Genomic DNA, 20,496 nt, shown 5'->3' on the forward strand with positions numbered 1-20,496 from the left:
CACCTGTATATATGTATATATGTTTGTACGTATTTATTACTCTATTTATTTATTTATTTTACTTGTACATATTTATTCTACTTATTTTATTTTCTTAATTTGTTTTGTTCTCTGTCTCCCCCTTCTAGACTGTGAGCCCACTGTTGGGTAGGGACCGTCTCTATATGTTACCAACTTGTACTTCCCAAACGCTTAGTACAGTGCTTTGCACACAGTAAGTGCTCAATAAATACGATTGAATGAATGAATGAATGAATGAATGAATGAAAGACACAGGAAAACCAACTGAGTTGGGCCCATAGTCTACCCAGTCCAGTATAATGTCTCTGACAGTGCAGTAAGATGCTTAGTGGAACTGTATGTGACTAAGCCCTCATTTCCCCTACTCCCTCTCCCTTCTCCTCCTTCTGCATCATTCTTGCACTTGGATTTGTACCCTTTATTCACTCCACCCTCAGCCCAACAGCACTTATGTATATATCCATAATTCATTTTAATGTCTGACTCCCCTTCTAGAATGCAAGCTCCTTGTGGGCAGGGAACATGTCTACCAACTCTGCTATACTGTACTCTCCCAAGTGCTTAACACAGTTCTCTGCACACAGTAAACACTCAATAAAAACTGTAATGGTTGTCCTCTTCGACAATCATCATAATGGTTAATGATGTACCATCAAACATCACTACTTTTACCCCTTAGTATCGTTAAATTTATCTCCAGTAATCCACTAAGGACCACTCATCCATTAATTTATCCAAACTCATTTTTGAATCTATGGTATTAACAGTCTGCCCAATTTCTGTGGTAACAAATTCCATTTACTTAATACTTCCTGTATGAAGTGCTGCCTTTTATTTGTTTTGAAGCTATCACCTTCAAGCTTCAGTGGGTGTTCCCTAGTCCTATTAATGTAGGATTTGGGGAATAGCAACTTTGTGCTGGCCTTTTCCATCCCCTTTATGATTCAATTTCATCTTTCATCTTTCCCAAAAGTATCTCAAGAGGAGATCTCCTGCCTCTTCTCAAAATCCAGTCCCTCCACCTGAGTTTCCAACCCCATTAATTCACACTTTATCTAAGCACTTTCCACCTTCCTTTTTCCCTCCCTGACCACCATCTTCAACTGTTCACTCATCAGGGACTTTTTCCCCACTGCTTTCAAACATGCTCATGTCTCCCCTATCCTAAAAAGACTCTCCTTGACCCCATGGTTCCCTCCAGTTGTCACCCAATCTCCCTCCTACAATTCCTCTTCAAACTCCTTAAGCAAGTTGCTTACATCTGCTATCTCCAATTCCTCTCCTCCAATTCTCTCCTTGATCCCCTCTAATCTGGGTTCTGTCCCCTGCCCCCTGGATTCTGTGGGTTCTGCCCTCTAAAAGGTCACCAATGATCTCCTTCTTGCCAAATCCAATGGTCTCTCCTCTGTCTTAATCCTTCTCGACCTCTCAGTTGCCTTCGACATTATCAACCACCCCCATCTCCTGAAAACATTATCCAACCTTGGCTTCACTGATACTGTCCTCTCCAGGTCCTCCTCCTATCTCTCTGGCCACAAATTCTCATTCTCTTTTGTGGAACTGTGGAAGGGCCACAGGACTAAATTCTGGGTTCCCTTCTATTCTCTATTTATAGCCACACCCTTGGAGAACTCATTCTCTCCCATGGCTTCAACTACCATCCCTAATACAATCACTCACCCTATCCTGCCTAGATTACAGCTTCAGCCTCCTTGCTGACCTTCCAGTCTCCTGTCTCTCCCCAATCCAGTCCATACTTCACTCTGCTGCCTAGATCATTTTTCTACAAAAACGTTCAGGACGTCAACCTGTCCCTCAAAAAACTCCAGTAGTTGCCCATCCACCGCCGCATCAAACAAAAGCTCTTCACCACTGGCTTTAAAGCACTCCACCACCTTGCCTTCTCCTACCTCAACTTCCTTCTCTCCTTCTACAACCCAGCCCAATCAATCAATCATATTTATTGAACGCTTACTGTGTGCAGAGCACTGTACTAAGTGCTTGGGAAGTACAAGTTGGCAACATATACAGACAGTCCCTACCCAACAGTGGGCTCGCAGTCTAAAAATGGGCTCACAGCCCACACACTTCGCTCTTCCAATGCTAACCTTCTCACTGTGCCTCCATTTAGCCTGTCTCACCACCGGCCCCTGACCCATGTCCTGCCTCTGGCCTGGAATGCCCTCCTTCCTCAAATCTGACAGACAATTACTCTCCTCCACTTCAAAGCCTTATTGAAGGCACATCTCTTCGAAGAGGCCTTCCCAGACTAAGTATCCCCTTTCCTCATCTCCCACTCCCTTCTGCATTGCCCTGACTTGCTCCCTTTGCTCTTCCCCCCTCCCAGCCCCTCAGTACTTCTATACCTCTATGTAATTTTATTTACTTGTATTGTTGTTTGTCTACCCCACTCTAGACTGTGAGCTCATTGTGGACAGGGAATGTGACTGTTTATTGTTGTACTGTACTCTCCCAAGCGCTTAGTACAGTGCTCTACACTCTCCCAAGCGCTTAGTACAGTGCTCTACATACAGTAAGTGCTCAATAAATATGATTGAAAGAATGAATTAATGAATCTCTATGCAAATGATTCCCAGATTTACACATCCAGCCCTGATCTCTCTCCTTCTCTGCAATCTCAAGTTTCCTTTTGCCTTCAGGACATCTCTACTTGGATGTCCTGCCAACACCTCAAACTTAACATGTCCAAAACAGAACTCCTTATCTTCCTATTCTGTCCTCCCACTGACTTTCCCATCATTGTAGACGGCACCACCATCCTCCCTGTCTCACAAGCCTGTAACCTTGGCGTTATCCTCAACTCATCTCTCTCATTCAACCCACATATTCAATCTATCACTAAATCCTGTCAGTTTAACAATCTTCGTGACATCACTAAAATTCACCATTCGTCTCCACCCAAACTGCTACCACGTTAATCCAAGCATTTATCCTATCCTATTCCACCTTGATTACTGCATCAGCCTCCTCGCTGAACTCACTGCCTCCTATTTTTCCCCACTCCAGTCCACACTTCACTTTGCTTCCCAGACCAATTAGTTCAGTCCATGTTTCCCAGATCCTCAAGAACCTCAGTTGTTGCCTATCCAACTCCACATCAGAGAGAAACTCCTTACTATTAGCATTAAAGCACTCAATCCCCTTGCCCCCTCCAACCTTACCTCTCTGATTTCCTACTAAAACCTAGTCCGCACACTTTGTTCCTCTAATGCCAACATACTCACTCTACCTCCACCTTGCCTATGTCATTGCCCACTCTCGCCCACATCCTGCCTCTGGCCTGGTAGGCCCTCCATCTTCAAATCTGACAGACAATTGCTCTCCCCACTTTTGAAACTTTATTAAAAGCTCATGTTGTTCCGAAAAGCCTTCCTTAAGTCCTCTTTTCCTCTCTAACCACTCCCTTCTGCATTATCCTTGTACTTGGATTTGTATCCTTTATTCACTCCCCACCCTCATCCCCCCACCCCCAATTCAGCCCCACAGCACTTATGTATGTAGCTGTAATTTATTTACTTATATTAATGTCTGGGTCCCCCTCTAGACTGTAAGCTCCTTATGGGCACGTAATGAGTCCATGAACTCCATTATACTGTACTCTTCCAAACACTTCATACAGTGCTCTGCACAGAGTAAGTGCTCAATAAATATGATTGATTGATTGATAGTAGTAGAGGCAGTAGTAGTGATAATTGTAGTGGTAGTAGTAATAACAGTCACTAAGCATCTACTGGGAGATTTGAATCTTTCTGTTAATATCTGACTGTCTCTGAATTATACTTCTGAGGGGCTGAATATTGACCCCTCTTTAACAGGTATACTGGGACTCTAAAGGCTTCCCAAGAGACATTCTCAGTACTCTAAAAGATCTGCAAAAGCTTCAGTATCTCTTGATTTTCTTCACAGGAGTGGGATGATTCTCAACTGAGATATTAAAGTTATATCCCCCAGTAATTTCACAATCAGAATGACTTATCTTTGGAACCAGAAGTTCAGCAGTGAGGAACATAAAATAGCTTTCCTTATGGCCATGAGGAGCTAACAAATTAAGTGATAATAATAATAATGCTTTGACTTTCCATAGCACTTGTTTTTCCAGAGTGCTTTAATATTAATTATTTTATGTTAACAACATTCCTGTGAGACAATGAGAAGCTGGCTTTATTACCTCCATTTTACGGAGAAGGAAACTGAGTCATAGAGAGGTAAATTACAGAACAGGCCAGAGGTGGACATAGGGCTAGAACCCAGGTCTCCTGACACCCAGACCTATGCTCTTTACACCAGACTACACTGTCTTTTTCTGGGTGGCTAGAAGAAGGAACCTAAATACATTTCTCTGTATTTTAATTTCTACCGATCCCCTAACTTTCCTTGTAAATTGGGGAAAATGACTTCTATCTTTATAATATGATTTAACAATTCATTGGGGTTATCTTGAAGTGAAAACATTTACATTAACTAAACCATGAGTAAAGATCCATAAATCCATATGTATATGTATATAAATATGTTCAAAATAATCATAATTTCACTAAATCATATTTGACAAGTTCTTAGTATAGTGTCTGACACATAGTAAGCACTTAACAAATACCATTATTATTGTTATTATTATTCAGTTCTCAAGGGAGTTCCTTAAACTTAAGCAAGGTTAACTTTCCCTCCTACTATAAAAGTCAAATGATCTTTTAATCACTACTAATCTTGCATTTAAGTAGTATAACAGAGGATACCTCTCTTTCAACTTTAACCACAATCCACCCGATTGTTTATGAGGAGGTTTGTATTTATTATATGGAGGTGTTTGAATGTACGTGGAGTTTGGTGGCAACCAAATGCTATTGCTAATTACTACATAATTAGCCCCTATTCATTCATTCAATCCTATTTATTGAGTGCTTACTGTGTGCAGAGCACTGTACTAAGCGCTTGGGAAGTACAAGTTGGCAACATATAGAGATGGTCCCTACCCAACAGCAGGCTCACAGTCTAGAAGGGGGAGACAGAGAACAAAACAAAACATGTGGACAGATGTCAAGTCATCAGAATAAACAGAAATAAAGCTAGATGCACATCATTAAGAAAATAAATAGAATACTAAATATGTACAAGTAAAATAGAGTAATAAATCTGTACAAACATATATATAGGTGCTGTGGGGAGGAGAAGGAGGTAGGGCATGGGGGATGGGGAGGAGGAGAGGAAAAAGGGGGCTCAATCTGGGAAGGCCTCCTGGAGGAGGTGAGCTCTCAGTAGGGCTTTGAAGGGAGGAAGAGAGCTAGCTTGGTGGATGTGTGGAGGGAGGACATTCCAGGCCAGGGGAAGGACAGGGGCAGGAGGTCGACGGCGGGACAGGCGAGAATAAGGTACAGTGAGGAGGTTAGCGGCAGAGAAGCGGAGGGTGCGAGCTGGGCAGGAGAAAGAGAGAAGGGAGGTGAGGTAGGAGGGGGCCAGGTGATGGAGAGCCTTACTGAGAGCTCACCTCTTCCAGGAGGCCTTCCCAGTCTGAGCCCCTTCCTTCCTCTCCCCCTCGTCCCCCTCTCTATCCCCCCCATGTTACCTCCTTCCCTTCCCCACAGCACCTGTATATACGTATATATGTTTGTACATATTCATTACTCTATTTATTTATTTTACTTGTACATATCTATTCTATTTATTTTATTTTGTTAATATGTTTGGTTTTGTTCTCTGTCTCCCCCTTTTAGACAGTGAGCCCACTGTTGGGTAGGGACTGTCTGTATAACTAACTTGTACTGTCTGTATAACTGACTGTTGCTAACTTGTACTTCCCAAGTGCTTAGTACAGTGCTCTGCACACAGTAAGCGCTCAATAAATACGACTGATTGATTGATTGAGAGTGAGGAGTTTTTGCCTGATGTGTAGGTTGACTGGTAGACACTGGAGATTTTTGAGGAGGGGAGTCACATGCCCAGAGCGTTTCTGCACAAAGATGATCCGGGCAGCAGCATGAAATATAGACTGAAGTGGGGAGAGACAGGAGGATGGGAGATCAGAGAGGAGGCTGATGGAGTAATCCAGTCGGGATAGGATGAGAGATTGAACCAGCAAGGTAGCGGTTTGGATGGAGAGGAAAAGACGGATCTTGGCGATGTTGCGGAGGTGAGACCGGCAGGTTTTGGTGACGGATTGGATGTGAGGGGTGAACGAGAGAGCGGAGTCGAGGATGACACCAAGGTTGTGGGCTTGTGAGACAGGAAGGATGGTAGTCCCATCAACAGTGATGGGAAAGTCAGGGAGAGGGCAGGGTTTGGGAGGGAAGATAAGGAGTTCAGTCTTGGACATATTGAGTTTTAGATGGCAGGCAGACATCCAGATGGAGATGTCCTGAAGGCAGAAGGAGACCCGAGCCTGAAGGGAGAGAGAGAGAGCAGGGGCAGAGATGTAGATTTGGGTGTCATCAGCGTAGAGATGATAGTTGAAGCCGTGGGAGCAAACGAGTTCACCAAGGGAGTGAGTGTAGATAGAGAACAGAAGGGGACCAAAAACTGACCCTTGAGGAACCCCTACAGTAAGGGGATGGGAGGGGGAGGAGGAGCCCGCAAAAGAGACTGAGAATGAACGGCCGGAGAAGTAAGAGGAGAACCAGGAGAGGACAGAGTCTGTGAAGCCAAGGTTGGATAGCGTGTTGAGGAGAAGGGGGTGGTCCACAGTGTTGAAGGCAGCTGAGAGGTCGAGGAGGATTATGATAGGTAGCTAGCATATTTTCGTTGTAATTCAGCAGAGCAGACCTAAAAAATGCCAGATTGAGCTCATGGAGACAAGGTATTTTTGTTGTAAAATTGCTTTCTCATGATTGCCTCCTGATGGTCCTGAAAGTCTTTACAATCAACAGCTGATCCTAGGTAGCTCTGGTGGGCTTACACTAATCAATTGCAATTAAAACCATTAGTAAACTTGCCACTCCCTCGTGGAACAGCAGTAGCAAACAGGTCCAGCTGGCAATTGTTGTGGGGACTCTAGAGGAGGCCACACTATCCCACTCAAGACCTCCCCAATTGCTGGCTATTTGGGAGTTGTTGGATGAGGAACAAAGAAGTGATGGCAGAATCACTCTGTTACCTACCCTCTACCAACAGACATACCTTCAAGTAGTGAGTACCCAGGAAGACAGTGGAAAGGGTTAACCTATATTGCTATAGCAATATATAGCCGTGACCTGATGTCGCTTCTACAGAACCTCAGAATGACTGGGGCGGCTGCTGCTGGAGCATTACTGAGGCTGCGGTTGGGACTGTGGACTCTGAATTGCGAGGAGGCTGAAACTCTGCTCCTCCTGCCACAGTACCTCCCTGAGTTTTGTTTTTGTCTTAATGTTGTTCAGTTTTTCTTTCATTTTTCCTTATGTATTCGTCACTGGTCCCCTCTCCCCCCTTTTTAGACTGCAAGTCCCCCAAGGGACAGAAACCACATCTAATTCTCACCTGTGTATTCTTTCCCAAGGCTAAGTACAGTGCTCTGCACACAGTTAGTGCTTAATAAGTACTATTATTACTACAACTAACATGAGGCAGATATGGGCCCAAATGGATTTTTCTACTAAAAGCAATATATTTTAAAAATATTACTTCAGAGAGATGTACTCACTGATGGAGAAGTCATTTAACCACCCTGGGCCTCATCTTCCACTTCCCTAAATGACAACAACGATATCAGTTTATCAACGAAGTGATGAGAAGATAAAGTTATGTGTGCAATGTGCTCTGACAAGATTATAAAATAATAGTCATGAAACAGGGCTGGGGTAAAACTATGATGCCACATATAAGAGCTAGTTATATGTCTATATTGACCTCCTTCACTTGGTCAAATCTAATGAGTTGGGATGCTGACCAAGAAATCCATAAATATACTCCTTCCATTACAGTGAAATGTCAATAATAACTCTAAGTACTGATTAACTAAACAGAGCCGTTGTGTATATTTACCGTGGTTTTAATAAAAACAAAACCATACCCATTTTTTGTTGTCAGTTATTGTTAAACTGGGGCATGGATTAAGGAATTTGCCAGTAATGTACTAAAAAATAAAATACAAAGAAATTACTGCAAAGCTCTAGGCAGAAAGTACTTTACTGCCATTTTAGAGGATAACATATCCAGAATAATAAAGATGAACACAAACAATGGCACAGAAATTTTGACACACGTTTCGCGTTTCCTCCTGCCTTCAAGACAACTCTACTTGGCTGTTCTGCCGTCACCTCAAACGTAACATATCTAAAACAGAATTCCCTATCTTCCCACCCAAACTCTGTCCTCCCCCGATCATCTGTCTATCTCATAGGAGTTTAAGAAACACTAGCAGGCATAATAACAATGAGAATAATAATAGTAATAATAATAATAAAGATGATGGTGATGATGATAATAGCAATAATATGGTATTTGTCAAGCACTATATCCCAAGCCCTGGAGTAGTATCAAGATAATCAGTTCAGATCCAATCCCTGTCACACATGGGGCTCACAGCTGAAGTAGTACAGAGAATAGGCATTGTTACAGATGAGGAAACTGAGGCACAGAGAAGCGAAGTGACTTGCCCAAGGTCACACAGCAGGCAAGTGATGGAGCCGGGATTAGAACCAAAGGTCCTCCGACTTCCAGGCCTGTGTGTTTTCCACTAGGCCCCGCTGCTTCCCAGTTTGTCTGCAAAACACTCAGCAACCCTAGAATTAGAATGAAGGCAATGGAGCACTAACAATCATATTCTTCACTCGGTAACAGCTTTTATGTTCCAGACCACAGGGCTATGTGAAGCAAAAGTTACTGTAAACAAGAACATAGCAGTGATTTGCATGAGTTTACAATTTTGGGGGGTAATACGCTCCTACAGGGCAGATCTTAAACACCTAAAGGAGCTAAATAGTTCTACTATGTTTGGCTTCAACAATTCTTACATTCCTTTTAATGGATGCTCTTCACACCTCCTAATTCAGCTACCTGCAATCCCTAAATGGAGAAATAAATGCTACAATTTGCCTTAACTAAGAAGCAAATGGCTTTGGGGAGGACTGCTTTAGGACTCTGCAACGCAACTAGTGTGGCATAATGAAAAAAATGCAAGACCTTTTATTGGGAGCATTATTTAAAGGATAATGTTGAATGACATCAAATGTACTCCCCGTTGTTTTAATATTCATTATTCTCAAGAGAAATAGGAACACTTCAGGTTGATACTCTGTGGGTGAGTGTTATGATAATAGGCACTATATACATATTTGGTTTTAACATTTTTAATTAAGGATTTTCCAAAAATTGAATTCAGCCCTGCACATCAGAACAAGCCCAGATATCCTGTGCCAGGTCTAATGATGTTTGACTAAATTTTGCATTTTCTGTCCATTGCCCTTTTTTATTTTTTAATTTTATATGAAACTTTGTTTTGTGGGAGAATTCTGGGATATGCCTGTGCTATTTTAGATAGGCAGGAGGTGCTTGCTATGGCATTGTTTAAAATGGGAGGCAGTCCCATTTCTGCCACTGGTCTCCTGTGTGACCTTAGGTCAGTCACTGACTCTCTTTGGGCTTTGGTTTTCTTATCTGTGAATTGGTGGTGCGATAGATTATGAGCTCTTTATTGGACAGGTATTGTGTCCGATCTCAAAACCTGACTGAATTGTATCCAGCCCAGTACTTGGCATATTTACCAATACCATAATTATTATTATTATTATTCTAATCTTGCACCTACCCCAGTGTTTAGCACATTGAAAGGACTTAAGAAATGCCATCAATATTAGTGTAGTAGATTTGTGGACAGCTGTAATTAGTAATATTTTGGGGGGATACCCATCTGCAAGGCCTATCAAAAACCAACATGAAGGGAAGCAGGGAATGTAGCTCCTGAGGGTAAGGTCCTCTTCTCCTCCTTCTCTTGTATTCCCCAACCCTTTAATTCTCTGCTTTCTACTCAGTGGATACTCAGTAAATACCATTGATTGAACTGGGTAAAGACCGACCATGAAGGTTCTGAACAGAAGCAACATGACTTCTCTTGGCCCGGTGGAAAGTGCCCTGGCTTGGGAGTCAGAGGACATGGGTTCTAATCCCGGTTCCACCATTCGTCTGCTGTGTGACCTTGGGTAAGCCACTTAACTTCTCTGTGCCTCAGTTACCTCATCTGTAAAATGGGGATTAAGACTGTGAGCCCCATATGGGACAACCTGATTACCCTGTATCTACCCCAGTGATTAGAACAGTGCTTGGCATATAGTAAGTGCTTAACAAATACCACCATCATTATTATTAATATTTTCTGCAACTCTTCTGAGACTTTCTGATGCCTTAGCTATAATGAGAGGAGGGAGGATTTGTGTTCCCTTAAGTGCTCTGGATACGTACAGTCCCACAACATAATAGGCCCAGGATTCCTTAGTCTGACTCAAAGCATATGCTAGTAATGCAAAAGATCTGGCATCACGGTATATGCTCTGGGTGTTGGGACAGTACATCTTTAAGAAAGGACTGTAAAGGATACAGGAAGTACTGCAATGCAGAGCAGAGAGCAAACCTTGGCACAGGTTCACACACAGTATGGGACCAGGAATGAAACGAATATAGTTTGCAGATTGGTGAGTGAAGAAAAATCCCTAGTTAGACATGCAACAGCTAAAAGCACCAAGCAATTTAAAACTGCACAGAACTGGAAATGAGATTTTGATTTATTCCTGAGAGCCAATGGATTGAATCTAAAAAAGGATCCCTGGAAAGTTGCATGATTCCTAAATATAGCAGAAGAAAGTATCTCACTGCAATAGCTTTTAATCTTTTAGATTTTTGGTAATCTATTATAACCCGGTATTCCAGATATTTTAGGACTACTTTTTACTAACGACTTTTGAGACAATGGAAAGATTCAAATTTCATGCAAGATAGAAGGCAGATTTAAATTTGCATCCTAACAGCCCTGAAGAATTTAAGTCAAAGCTATAGTTTTGGCATTTTAATTAGGGAACAAGCAGTAATTGGAAAAAAAAATGTGTGGGCATATAGAAAATTACTGGATTTAAATATTGACATTAAAATGCCGTGTTGCCGTATGAAGCTGATGGAAAACAGTAGACCTATGTGGCAGAGGATAACCACAATTTAGTTGAGGTGGATCAAATAAGAAAACAAAAGTTGTGGTATGATTGACATTTTCATAATTGGCCTAAATTATGATAGTTTATTCAAATGGCAAACAAATGCACAAAGTGGTGGCCAAATTATAGGAACTTCAATCACAAAAGAAATGGATGACAGAGGAATAGGAAATGTTTATATCTACTACCTGCCAAGAAGAATGAAATAACAATTGTGATTATATTGTACATTATTAAATATATCATATTACATTGTATATATTACATTATAAAAGAGGATGATATTGGGATACCTTTATAAGAAAAATGTTCTAGATGGTACAGGAAGTAGAAGAAATACAATAGACTTCACATGGGCTCACTTATAAATAGTTTAATCATTTAAAGACATCTAAAAGCTATAGTGACTGGAGCGTTTCACTGAACAGTTGTCCGGTGGGTCGGGACAGTCATTTGTCTTTTAAGGGACAGTCCAGTTTTCAGGTGAGCTGATTATCTCGTCTCTACCCCATGCTTAGTACAGCTCTGGGCACAGAGTAATCACTTATATATTACTATTATTATATATTATCATTATATCTTATAATTATTAGTATTATTACTGTCTATCCCTTGATCATCATCATCATCAATTGTATTTATTGAGCGCTTACTATGTGCACAGCACTGTACTAAGCGCTTGGGAAGTACAAAGATGTGTACAGCTATGGCACCGGCTTCCTTTAAGTCTGGTATTTTTATTTTCCTCCACCAGCTTCCTTCACCCTCAATTTCTTTTGCCAAATTCCATGGTTCGGAAGGAGTACAGCACAGCACTAATGTACATGTCTTCTAGACTGTGAGCCCGTTGTTGGGAAGTGACCATCTCTATATGTTGCCAACTTGTACTTCCCAAGAGCTTAGTACAGTGCTCTGCACACAGTAAGAGCTCAATGAATACAATTGAATGAATGAATATCTGCAATTTTATTTACTTATATTAATGTCTGTTTCCCCCTCTAGACTCTAAGCTCATTGTGGACAGGGAATGTGTCCATTATATCGTTATACTGTACTATCCCAAATGCTTAGCACAGTGCTCTGCACACGGTAAGCGCTCAATAAATATGACTGACTAGTAGACATATTCCCACAGACATAAGGGCTGTGGAGCACCTGGAGGAGTCAGGGTAGAAATGAAGTGTGGACTAATAGAAAGAGCACAGGGCTGGAAGTCAGAGGGGACCTGGGTTCTAATTCCAGCTCCACCACTTATCTGTTGGGTGACCTTGGCCAAGTCACATAACTTCTCTGTACCTCAGTTACCTCATCTGTAAAATGGGGATTTAGACTATGAGCCCCATGTGGGATATGGACTGTGTCCAACCTGATTAGCTTGAATCTACACCAGTGCTTAGTACAGTGCCTGGCACATATTAAGTGCTGAACAAATACCATTAAAAAAATGCTCTGGTTTAGTGTATGTGATGTCATCAGGTTTTGCTGCAGAGCATTTGTGAAGTCAGGTGTATCTCACTGGTATTCGCATGTGTCGTCAGTGGTCCCCAGAGTGAAAACATCAACATTTGGGATTACAGCTTTTAAGAACACTTGTTTGGGCTCAGAATTTCTTTCATATTTCTCTGTTCTCTGAGAGAGACTGAAGCTTCTAAAAACAGGCCTATCCTTCCTGCTCCCACAGATATCTCGGAGTCAGGGTAGGGGTACTGTGTTCCTGCACCACTCACACCCACTTACATAAAGAACTATCTAGGGCCAGCTAGTTTGCAGCCTGAACCTTCAGTCACCACTCTGCACCTTTGTCTCTGCTTCTTTCCTATTTAAGGATATTTGCTAAGAATCTCCAAATTGGGACTATCCTGGTTAAACCAGAACATATGGTCACATACAATCACTTCTGAGGATAATCTGACTTTACAGACAGATCATCATCATGAATCGTATTTATTGAGCGCTTACTATGTGCAGAGCACTGTACTAAGCGTTTGGGAAGTACAAATTGGCAACATATAGAGACAGTACCTACCCAACAGTGGGCTCACAGTCTAAAAGACAGATCCTCATGTTTGGTGAATTCCCCAAGATTGATCATCTTAGAGGCAGCTTTACAAAGCAATTATGCCCTTTCTCAACTAATCGCTCGATTTTGGCATTGCTAGCGAAGAGGAAGTGGGTTAGTAGGAGGTGGGACATACGGGGCTGGCAGGGCGGGACAGAGTCCTGCCCCCTCGGCCACAGGGTTGTTCCTCCTCCTTACATCACCTTCACTTCCCCAGAGACCACCCTTATACCCCCAATATTCCTAGAGCTGGAAGGCTGGGAAGATTCTCGTCTCTGTCTGCTGTACCCCGAACAAGGAAGAAACACGAGTGGGTTTCATGGGGGTGGTGATAAATGCCACCAGGAAAACTCTCCTAAACCTTTGTGGATGGGAACATGGTCAGGGTCAAGGCCCTTCTTCCCCCCTGCCTCCCTTCTCTCTCTCTCTCTCTTTCTCTCTCTCTCTCTCTCTCTCTCACACACACACACACACACACACACACACACACAGAGACACACTCTGCCCCTGAAACCACCCATTTACATATTCCCCATTTTTCTGGTGCTGGAAGCCTGGCTTCTGAGTGAGTGTGACTTGGCTCACACTCACCCTACTGCTATGAGAAGCAGGATACCTTGAGTGCCAGGAATAAGTCTTGGTATGTGTAGCAGAGGGAGCTTGGCTGGCAGTTTGTGAGGGGACACTGCATGAGAACGGACACAAGATGAGATGAGAAAATGAGGTGCCGGAGAGCCAGAATAAGTGGACCCACTGCATGCCCCCAATCTCACCCACCTCCAACCTCACCCACTTCTTCCACTTCTCAACCAGCGGGGACTACCTCATTGGCACGGGGGATTGAACATGCACATAGTCCCATCAATCAGCTCTGGCCTAGGCATGGTGGGTACTCAACAGGCAGATGTGCTCACGAATCAGATCCTGACTAGGGGAATCAATCAGAGGAAAAGGGTGGAAGGGGCAAATCATAAACCAATGGTTTAATTGAAAGAATCTGAACAACAAATGTTTCCTGGAAGTCATTCATTATCAAGGGAGTCCTAGATTAGCAGACCACACCCCTATCGTGTATCCCTTGGTTCTTGACATTGTAAATTAATGGATTCTGTCACGGGCAAATTACAATCATTAAGTACTTTTTCCATTTTATTTTTCCTCTACAACAATTACAATAGGTTCGATACTTATCAAACAGTAAGTTTTTTACATGATTAATTCCTTTATAAAGGTATATATTTTGGGTCTTGTTTGATTAGATAGAAGATGCCACTTTGAAATGAAACTAGAAGAATTCATATGCCATCATATCACCATGCTTAAAATCCAATTATTCTTCCCTCCTGGCCTCCTAGCTCCAACAAGTGAGTAGCTGAAAGACTCTTTAAGACTCTTTGGTGGTGCTTTGAAAGAGAAAATGAATAAAGAAAAAATGTCCTTCTTTTGCGATAAAGGCAGAAATTTACACAATTTAGATGTTCAGGAACACAGGCTTCTGAAAATTGCCAGAACATGATTTGCTGCCAGGCGGAAAACATTCACAATTCCCTATTGTAATTTGCCCATAAGCCTTAATCCTGTCCAGTTCAAATGGAGTGGAGAATGCCAATTGAACCAAACTGTATAGTATCTTGAGAACAGACACATATTTGAGACTGCGATTAAAATAATTGTACTCATATCCCCTTAAACCACATTGAACCATATTTCCACACTTGAAAGGCTAATGTATTTAAACCACATTACCATCGTACCTCCAGCAACGACCTCAAAGCAATTTTATTGTAAAATAAATCTGTCATAGCTTCCATATCAACTTCAGCACTTACTTTATGCCCAGATGGGCACATACCAGAATGCATAACTATAAAATCGCTGTGAAACAAACACAGTATTTTCCTAGATAACGGTCTGTAATGCATTACAATGAGAACTGAGGTTGTCTCATAGCATTTTCTATACTCATTTCAGCACATTATGATGAGCTGCAGTATGCAGATGGAAACAGCATTTAAAGGTAAAAGAAAACAACATCCCTTCAGTGTAGTTTCCAAGGACTTCATCCAAATATTGTTATCTAAACTGTGTCTACCAGTTAGGAAGAATCTAAAAAAAAAACCTAAACAATACTCATTTTAAGGGATTATTTATAGAAAATGTACAGCACATGCAGCCATGAAAAAGAAACTGCCTCATTTCACTGATGTACTGTTTAATTGCAAAAAATAGAACCTTTTTAGGAAAAGACAGCATTTTGGTGACTAGCAACTGGGAGTACTGATGAGAGCCTAGAGAGTATTTGATCTGTTGGCAACAGAAATCCTTACATTGCACTCTGCATCAGCTAAATTCTAAACTCTGCAACTTGAGTTTAGACATTAATGCTGATTGCTACTTCTCAGCAAAGGAACACTGCAGAAAGTACAGGTGTATACCACAACCTACTTCCATGATTTCATTTCTTGAAACTTGCACATCTGTTCACTGTACAGTCATTAGTGAAAGGTAATTAGAATGAAGCATTTGGAACACTATAAAAATAGATTGTTTTTTTTATTATGTATTTATTAGGCATGGTCCAGATGCAGCAGGCTCAGTTCCATTGAGAAAACTCTATAGCAAGACATTGGGTTGGCTCAAGGATGGTTCTCATGAGTTCATTCCTCTTAAGGTCAAAAAAATGATTTTTTAAACTAAATTTAAAGCTAAATGGAGGAAATTGTAAAATATGTAAAGGAAAAGACCTAAAAATATTCTATAAGGTTCCTGGATATAGTCTAATAATCATACATAAGAATATTCAAAAACTTCTACAATCCATGCAAGGAAGCCAAAGTAACCACAATGACTAAATGTGTGGAAAATAAAGGCTTATTAGATAGCACTAAAGGAGTTGGGATTGTTCCCAAGAGCTTCGTTCAGTGGTCTGCACACAGTAAGCACTCAGTAAATATGATTCATTGATTGATTGTTTAACCTATAGAAGAGTGAGCTTCAAAGTGACTTAATAAAGTCTTCTTGTGTAACAAAGCTTATTCTATAGGGGGAAATGACCAACTGCTCAACCTTTTCACGAAAGACAAAAAGAGAGGGCATGGGCTCGCACTATACAGCACAAAAGAATTCTTTTAAATCTAAGTAAAAAAGCTTCCTGGTGAATAAAGGTTGTTAGATACTAGCTGGGTTACCAAGGAAACATGTGGAATCTCCTGTCCTGAAAGACTTTCAAAACAGTCTGGAATAATTTAAGCATGGTTGCCATAATCATCAGTATTTATTGAGCGATTATTGAGTAATAATAATAATAATAATAACTTTGGTACTTGTTAAGCGCTTACTATGTGCCAAGCACTGTTCTAAGTGCTGGGGGAGATACAAGGTAATCAGCTTGTCCCACATGGGGCTCACAGTCTTAATCCCCATTTTACAGATGAGGTAACTGAGGCCCAGAGAAGTTAAGTGACTTACCCAAAGTCACATGGTTGATAGGTGGCAGAGCAGGGATTAGAACCCATGACCTCTGACTCCCAAGCCCGGGCTCTTTCCACTGAGCCACGCTGCTTCTCTACTAAGTACTGTTCTAGGCATTTGTGAATGGAAGTAACAGTAAAGTTGTTTAATCTCAGGGAGGGACTGACAGATGGCTACAGATAGTTGTGGTATTTGTTAAGCACTTATTATGTGCCACGCACTGTACTAAGCGCTGGGATAGAGAAGAGTTCATTCAAGTCCCACACAGGGCTCAAATTATATGTAGGAGGGAGAACACATTTTGCATCCCCATTTTATAGATGAAGAAACTGAGGCCCAGAGAAGTGACGTGACAGTATACACACGATGGAAATGAAAGGGAAAACAGATAAAAATAGTAAATAAACATTCCCAAAATGAAAAAAAGAATGATAAATGGAATACACCCATATACACATAAGTAGTGGCAGGTGTGAAGCAATGAGTGAGATGGGGAGATGAAATGCTTCCAGGAGGCAATAGGGCTTTAAAGATAGGGAGGCAACATGCCCGGAGGTAGCAGGTTGGCCTAGATAACCTCTCAGGTTCACTTTCAGCCCTATTACTATAGAAAGAACAGAGAAGACATCCTGTGATTTCAAATCCAATTAGGGCAAAGTAGTGAGCCACTGGGATCAGAGGAGTCACTGTTTCAGTCACAAAAAACTAGTTTTTGGGTAAGCAAGTCTGGGTAGAGGCCATCCTCCCAGCCAGGTCATTGGTTTCAGAATTACAAACCACAAAGGCAAAAGTGCATAGCAAAGAGCAAAGTTTGAAAAATTGGTGCTGTCTCCCCAATAGCCACTTGGCATGCCTCTGCGCGACCAGATGGTTAAGTGGCTGACAACAGTTATGACAACATGCTGACATCCATTCAAATCTGGATGCTAGTTGAGAAATGACTAGTAAAATAATCTTTCAGTAAAATCACAAAGTGAGGCAGTAACCAATCAAGAACTCTTCAATCCAACCAGCTTGGAAAAGATAATTAGATAATCCTTGAGAAAGTTACTGTTTAGCTACACATTGTTCACAGCTGGTAGCAAACACTGTGTAAATAGAATGAACCTGACCAAAGAAAGAAATTAAATGAAGTCAAACTCCTGGAGAGGCCCTGCATAGGTCTTTGTTTAATATCAAATAAAAAGTGTTGTCGAAGCAAAATTTGAATTCAGCTTCTCCTTAAAGTGAAAATGAAGTCCTTAAAACTGTTATTCCAGGTAACAAAGTACTTGCATTCATTATTTAGAGAACAAGATCACAAATGTATATTGATTTTTAGGTTTTATAATGAAATTTGCTTGATGCGGTTTGCTTCACAAATGAAATGAACATTGACCTGCCTGATTGCATATTGACAATAAAATCATCCTTAGACCCAAGAAGTCTTTGTAGATGCTGTCAAAGAAAGTTAGACATGATGTACAGGCTCCTTCATAAATTGAAGATGTTAGCTCTGACCCTTAAACTTCTATCTTCTTCAGTGTTGGGGGAAGGGGTTAGGAGGGCTTTTTACCTCAAAATAAGTGCAATTGACTAAATTAAGTGGCAGGAGGGGTGGAGAGGGAGAAAAAGAGCAGAAATGGAATAGCCCTTCTCTACATAGCAAACACCCAAGAATAATGTTCTCATCTGGCAGTAAAAATAAATGACTGCCAAGTAATGCAGTTTGCATACAGTATTTTGGAGTGCTCATCACCTTTCTATTTTAAATGCAGTGTAATGAAATGCATTCAATTGTTTTGCATGTCTTTAAAATGATAGCCTCGCCTCTACGAACTGCTAATTCAGGTGTTTTGCTTATTTGCATAGGATACATCATTACAATGGATTATTTAACGAAGCTTCAGAGAGTAAAAAATAACATGACTTGCTAAAAATGTAGAATGTGTGTTGTGATTTCAGAAGTCAGCTTTTGACTGGCCAGCACTCGTACATTCACTGTGGCTGGAGGGTTATTCTCTCAGAAGTTTCCAGGCTCAGTCCCTGGTAGAGAAAATTGTACTGAAATTATAGAGAATCCCTTCTGAGAACTCATTTTTGGCTGTCATTTGGTCTCCGTAAGGTCTGCAATATTCCAAGACAAGATAATCTGGATGCACTTGCTGGAGCCTTTAGTCCAGGAACTGAACTGTTGGCAACCTCCCCCTCCAGAATGTGAGCTCTTTCTGGGCAGAGATCATCTCTCCTTATTGCTGTATTGTACTTTCCCAAGCATTTAGTACAGTGTTCTGCACACAGTAAGCACTCAATAAATACGATTGAATGAATGAATGAATCAGGGCATCTGAGAGGTTTATTGCACTGTTGCCTTTCAACTGTATAACCTCTCTGTGCCTTAGTTCCCTCACCTGTAAACTGGGGTTATGCTACCTCCTCTTCCTACTTAGACTGTAAGCTCACGTGTGGCACAGTGGAGTGCATGGGTTCCAATCTTGGTTCCCCCACTTGCCTGCTGTGTAACCTAGGTCAAGTCATGAACTTCTCTGTGCCTCAATTTCCTCAAATGTAAACTGGGAATTAAATACCTCTTCTCTCACTTACACTGTGAGTTCTATGTGGGACAGGGACTGTGCCCAACCTTATTATCTTATCTCTAACCCAGTGGTTAGTACAAAGCTTGGCACATAATAAACACTTAAATACAATTATTATCACTATTATGTGGGATAGGGACCATGTCCAATCTGATTACCTTGTATCTACCCCAGTGCTCAGCCCATAATAGGCACTTAATAAATACCAAGGTATGCTTTCTTATATGTAGTGCCTTTTTTTCTGGTATTTGAATAGGCTTTTCACTAAATTCTAATATAACAATAATTCTGATGTCTTGAATCTTATGGAAAAATGCACCTATTATTCAAAGTGAAAGCAGAAAAACAAAATGAGACACGCTCTGCTTTTCAAGTTTTAGGAAAAGTTACATGAAGAAAATACAGTAGGATCTTGTCCCTACATGAATGTCTTGTCTTATGCTGTCAAGTCATTTTTGACCCATAGCAACACCACGGACACATCTCTCCCAAAACTCCCCACTCTCCATCTGCAATCGTTTTGGTAGTTTATCCATAGAGTTTTCTTGGTAAAAATACAGAAGTAGTTTACCACTGCTGCCTTCCGGGCAGTAAACTCGAGTCTCCGCCCTCGACTCTCTCCCACGCCGCTGCTGCCCAGAATGGGTGAGTTTTGACTTGTAGCAGATTGTCTTCCACTCGCTAGCCACTGGCCAAGCTAGGAATGGAATGGGTGGGCCTCTGCTTGACTCTCCCTCCTGTAGCCAAGAGTGGTAGAGTACTGGAAACTCCCCAGGTGCGACCCTGAGAGGGGCTACATGAATGACATACTGTTAAAAGCCAGCAGTGAGTTGAGGAAGAGCCAAGCAGAGCCAAGTGATGGAGTCCTACTTACAGAGTGGGTCAAGACATTGGGATCTAGGCATGAGGCCAAGTCACTGATACACATCAGGCTAGTCCTGAAATCTAGAAGAGAAACAGCTGAGTTTCAATTGAGCAGTGGGACCAAGCATTGTTTCAGGCCTGAGAAAGCTGGGAAGGTCAAGGATGATATGGGAACTATGAACCTCTGGCAACACCTTATTTTTTTTTTGTATGGTATTCGTTAAGCACTTACTACGTGCCAGGAACTATACTAAGCACTAAGCTAGATAAAAGCTAATCAGGTTGGATACAGTCTATGTCCCACATGGGGCTCACAGTTTTCATTCTTGTTTTACAGATGAGGTAACTGAGACACAGAGCAGTTAAGTGACTT

The 20,496-nt window shown here is 41.5% G+C and overlaps 1 protein-coding gene and 1 non-coding gene across 2 annotated transcripts in view; both read right to left on the reverse strand.

Moving 5' to 3' along the window:
• CNTN4 (contactin 4) overlaps window positions 1-20,496 on the reverse strand; it is a 910,670-nt gene that overhangs the window by 802,878 nt on the left and 87,296 nt on the right. The window lies entirely within an intron of this gene.
• Window positions 19,915-20,052, reverse strand: LOC119920212. The gene has a single exon (XR_005447970.1). It is a non-coding gene; the product is annotated as a small nucleolar RNA SNORA7 (small nucleolar RNA).

Source organism: Tachyglossus aculeatus, chromosome X1 (assembly GCF_015852505.1).
Source record: "Tachyglossus aculeatus isolate mTacAcu1 chromosome X1, mTacAcu1.pri, whole genome shotgun sequence".
Classification (NCBI taxonomy): domain Eukaryota; kingdom Metazoa; phylum Chordata; class Mammalia; order Monotremata; family Tachyglossidae; genus Tachyglossus; species Tachyglossus aculeatus.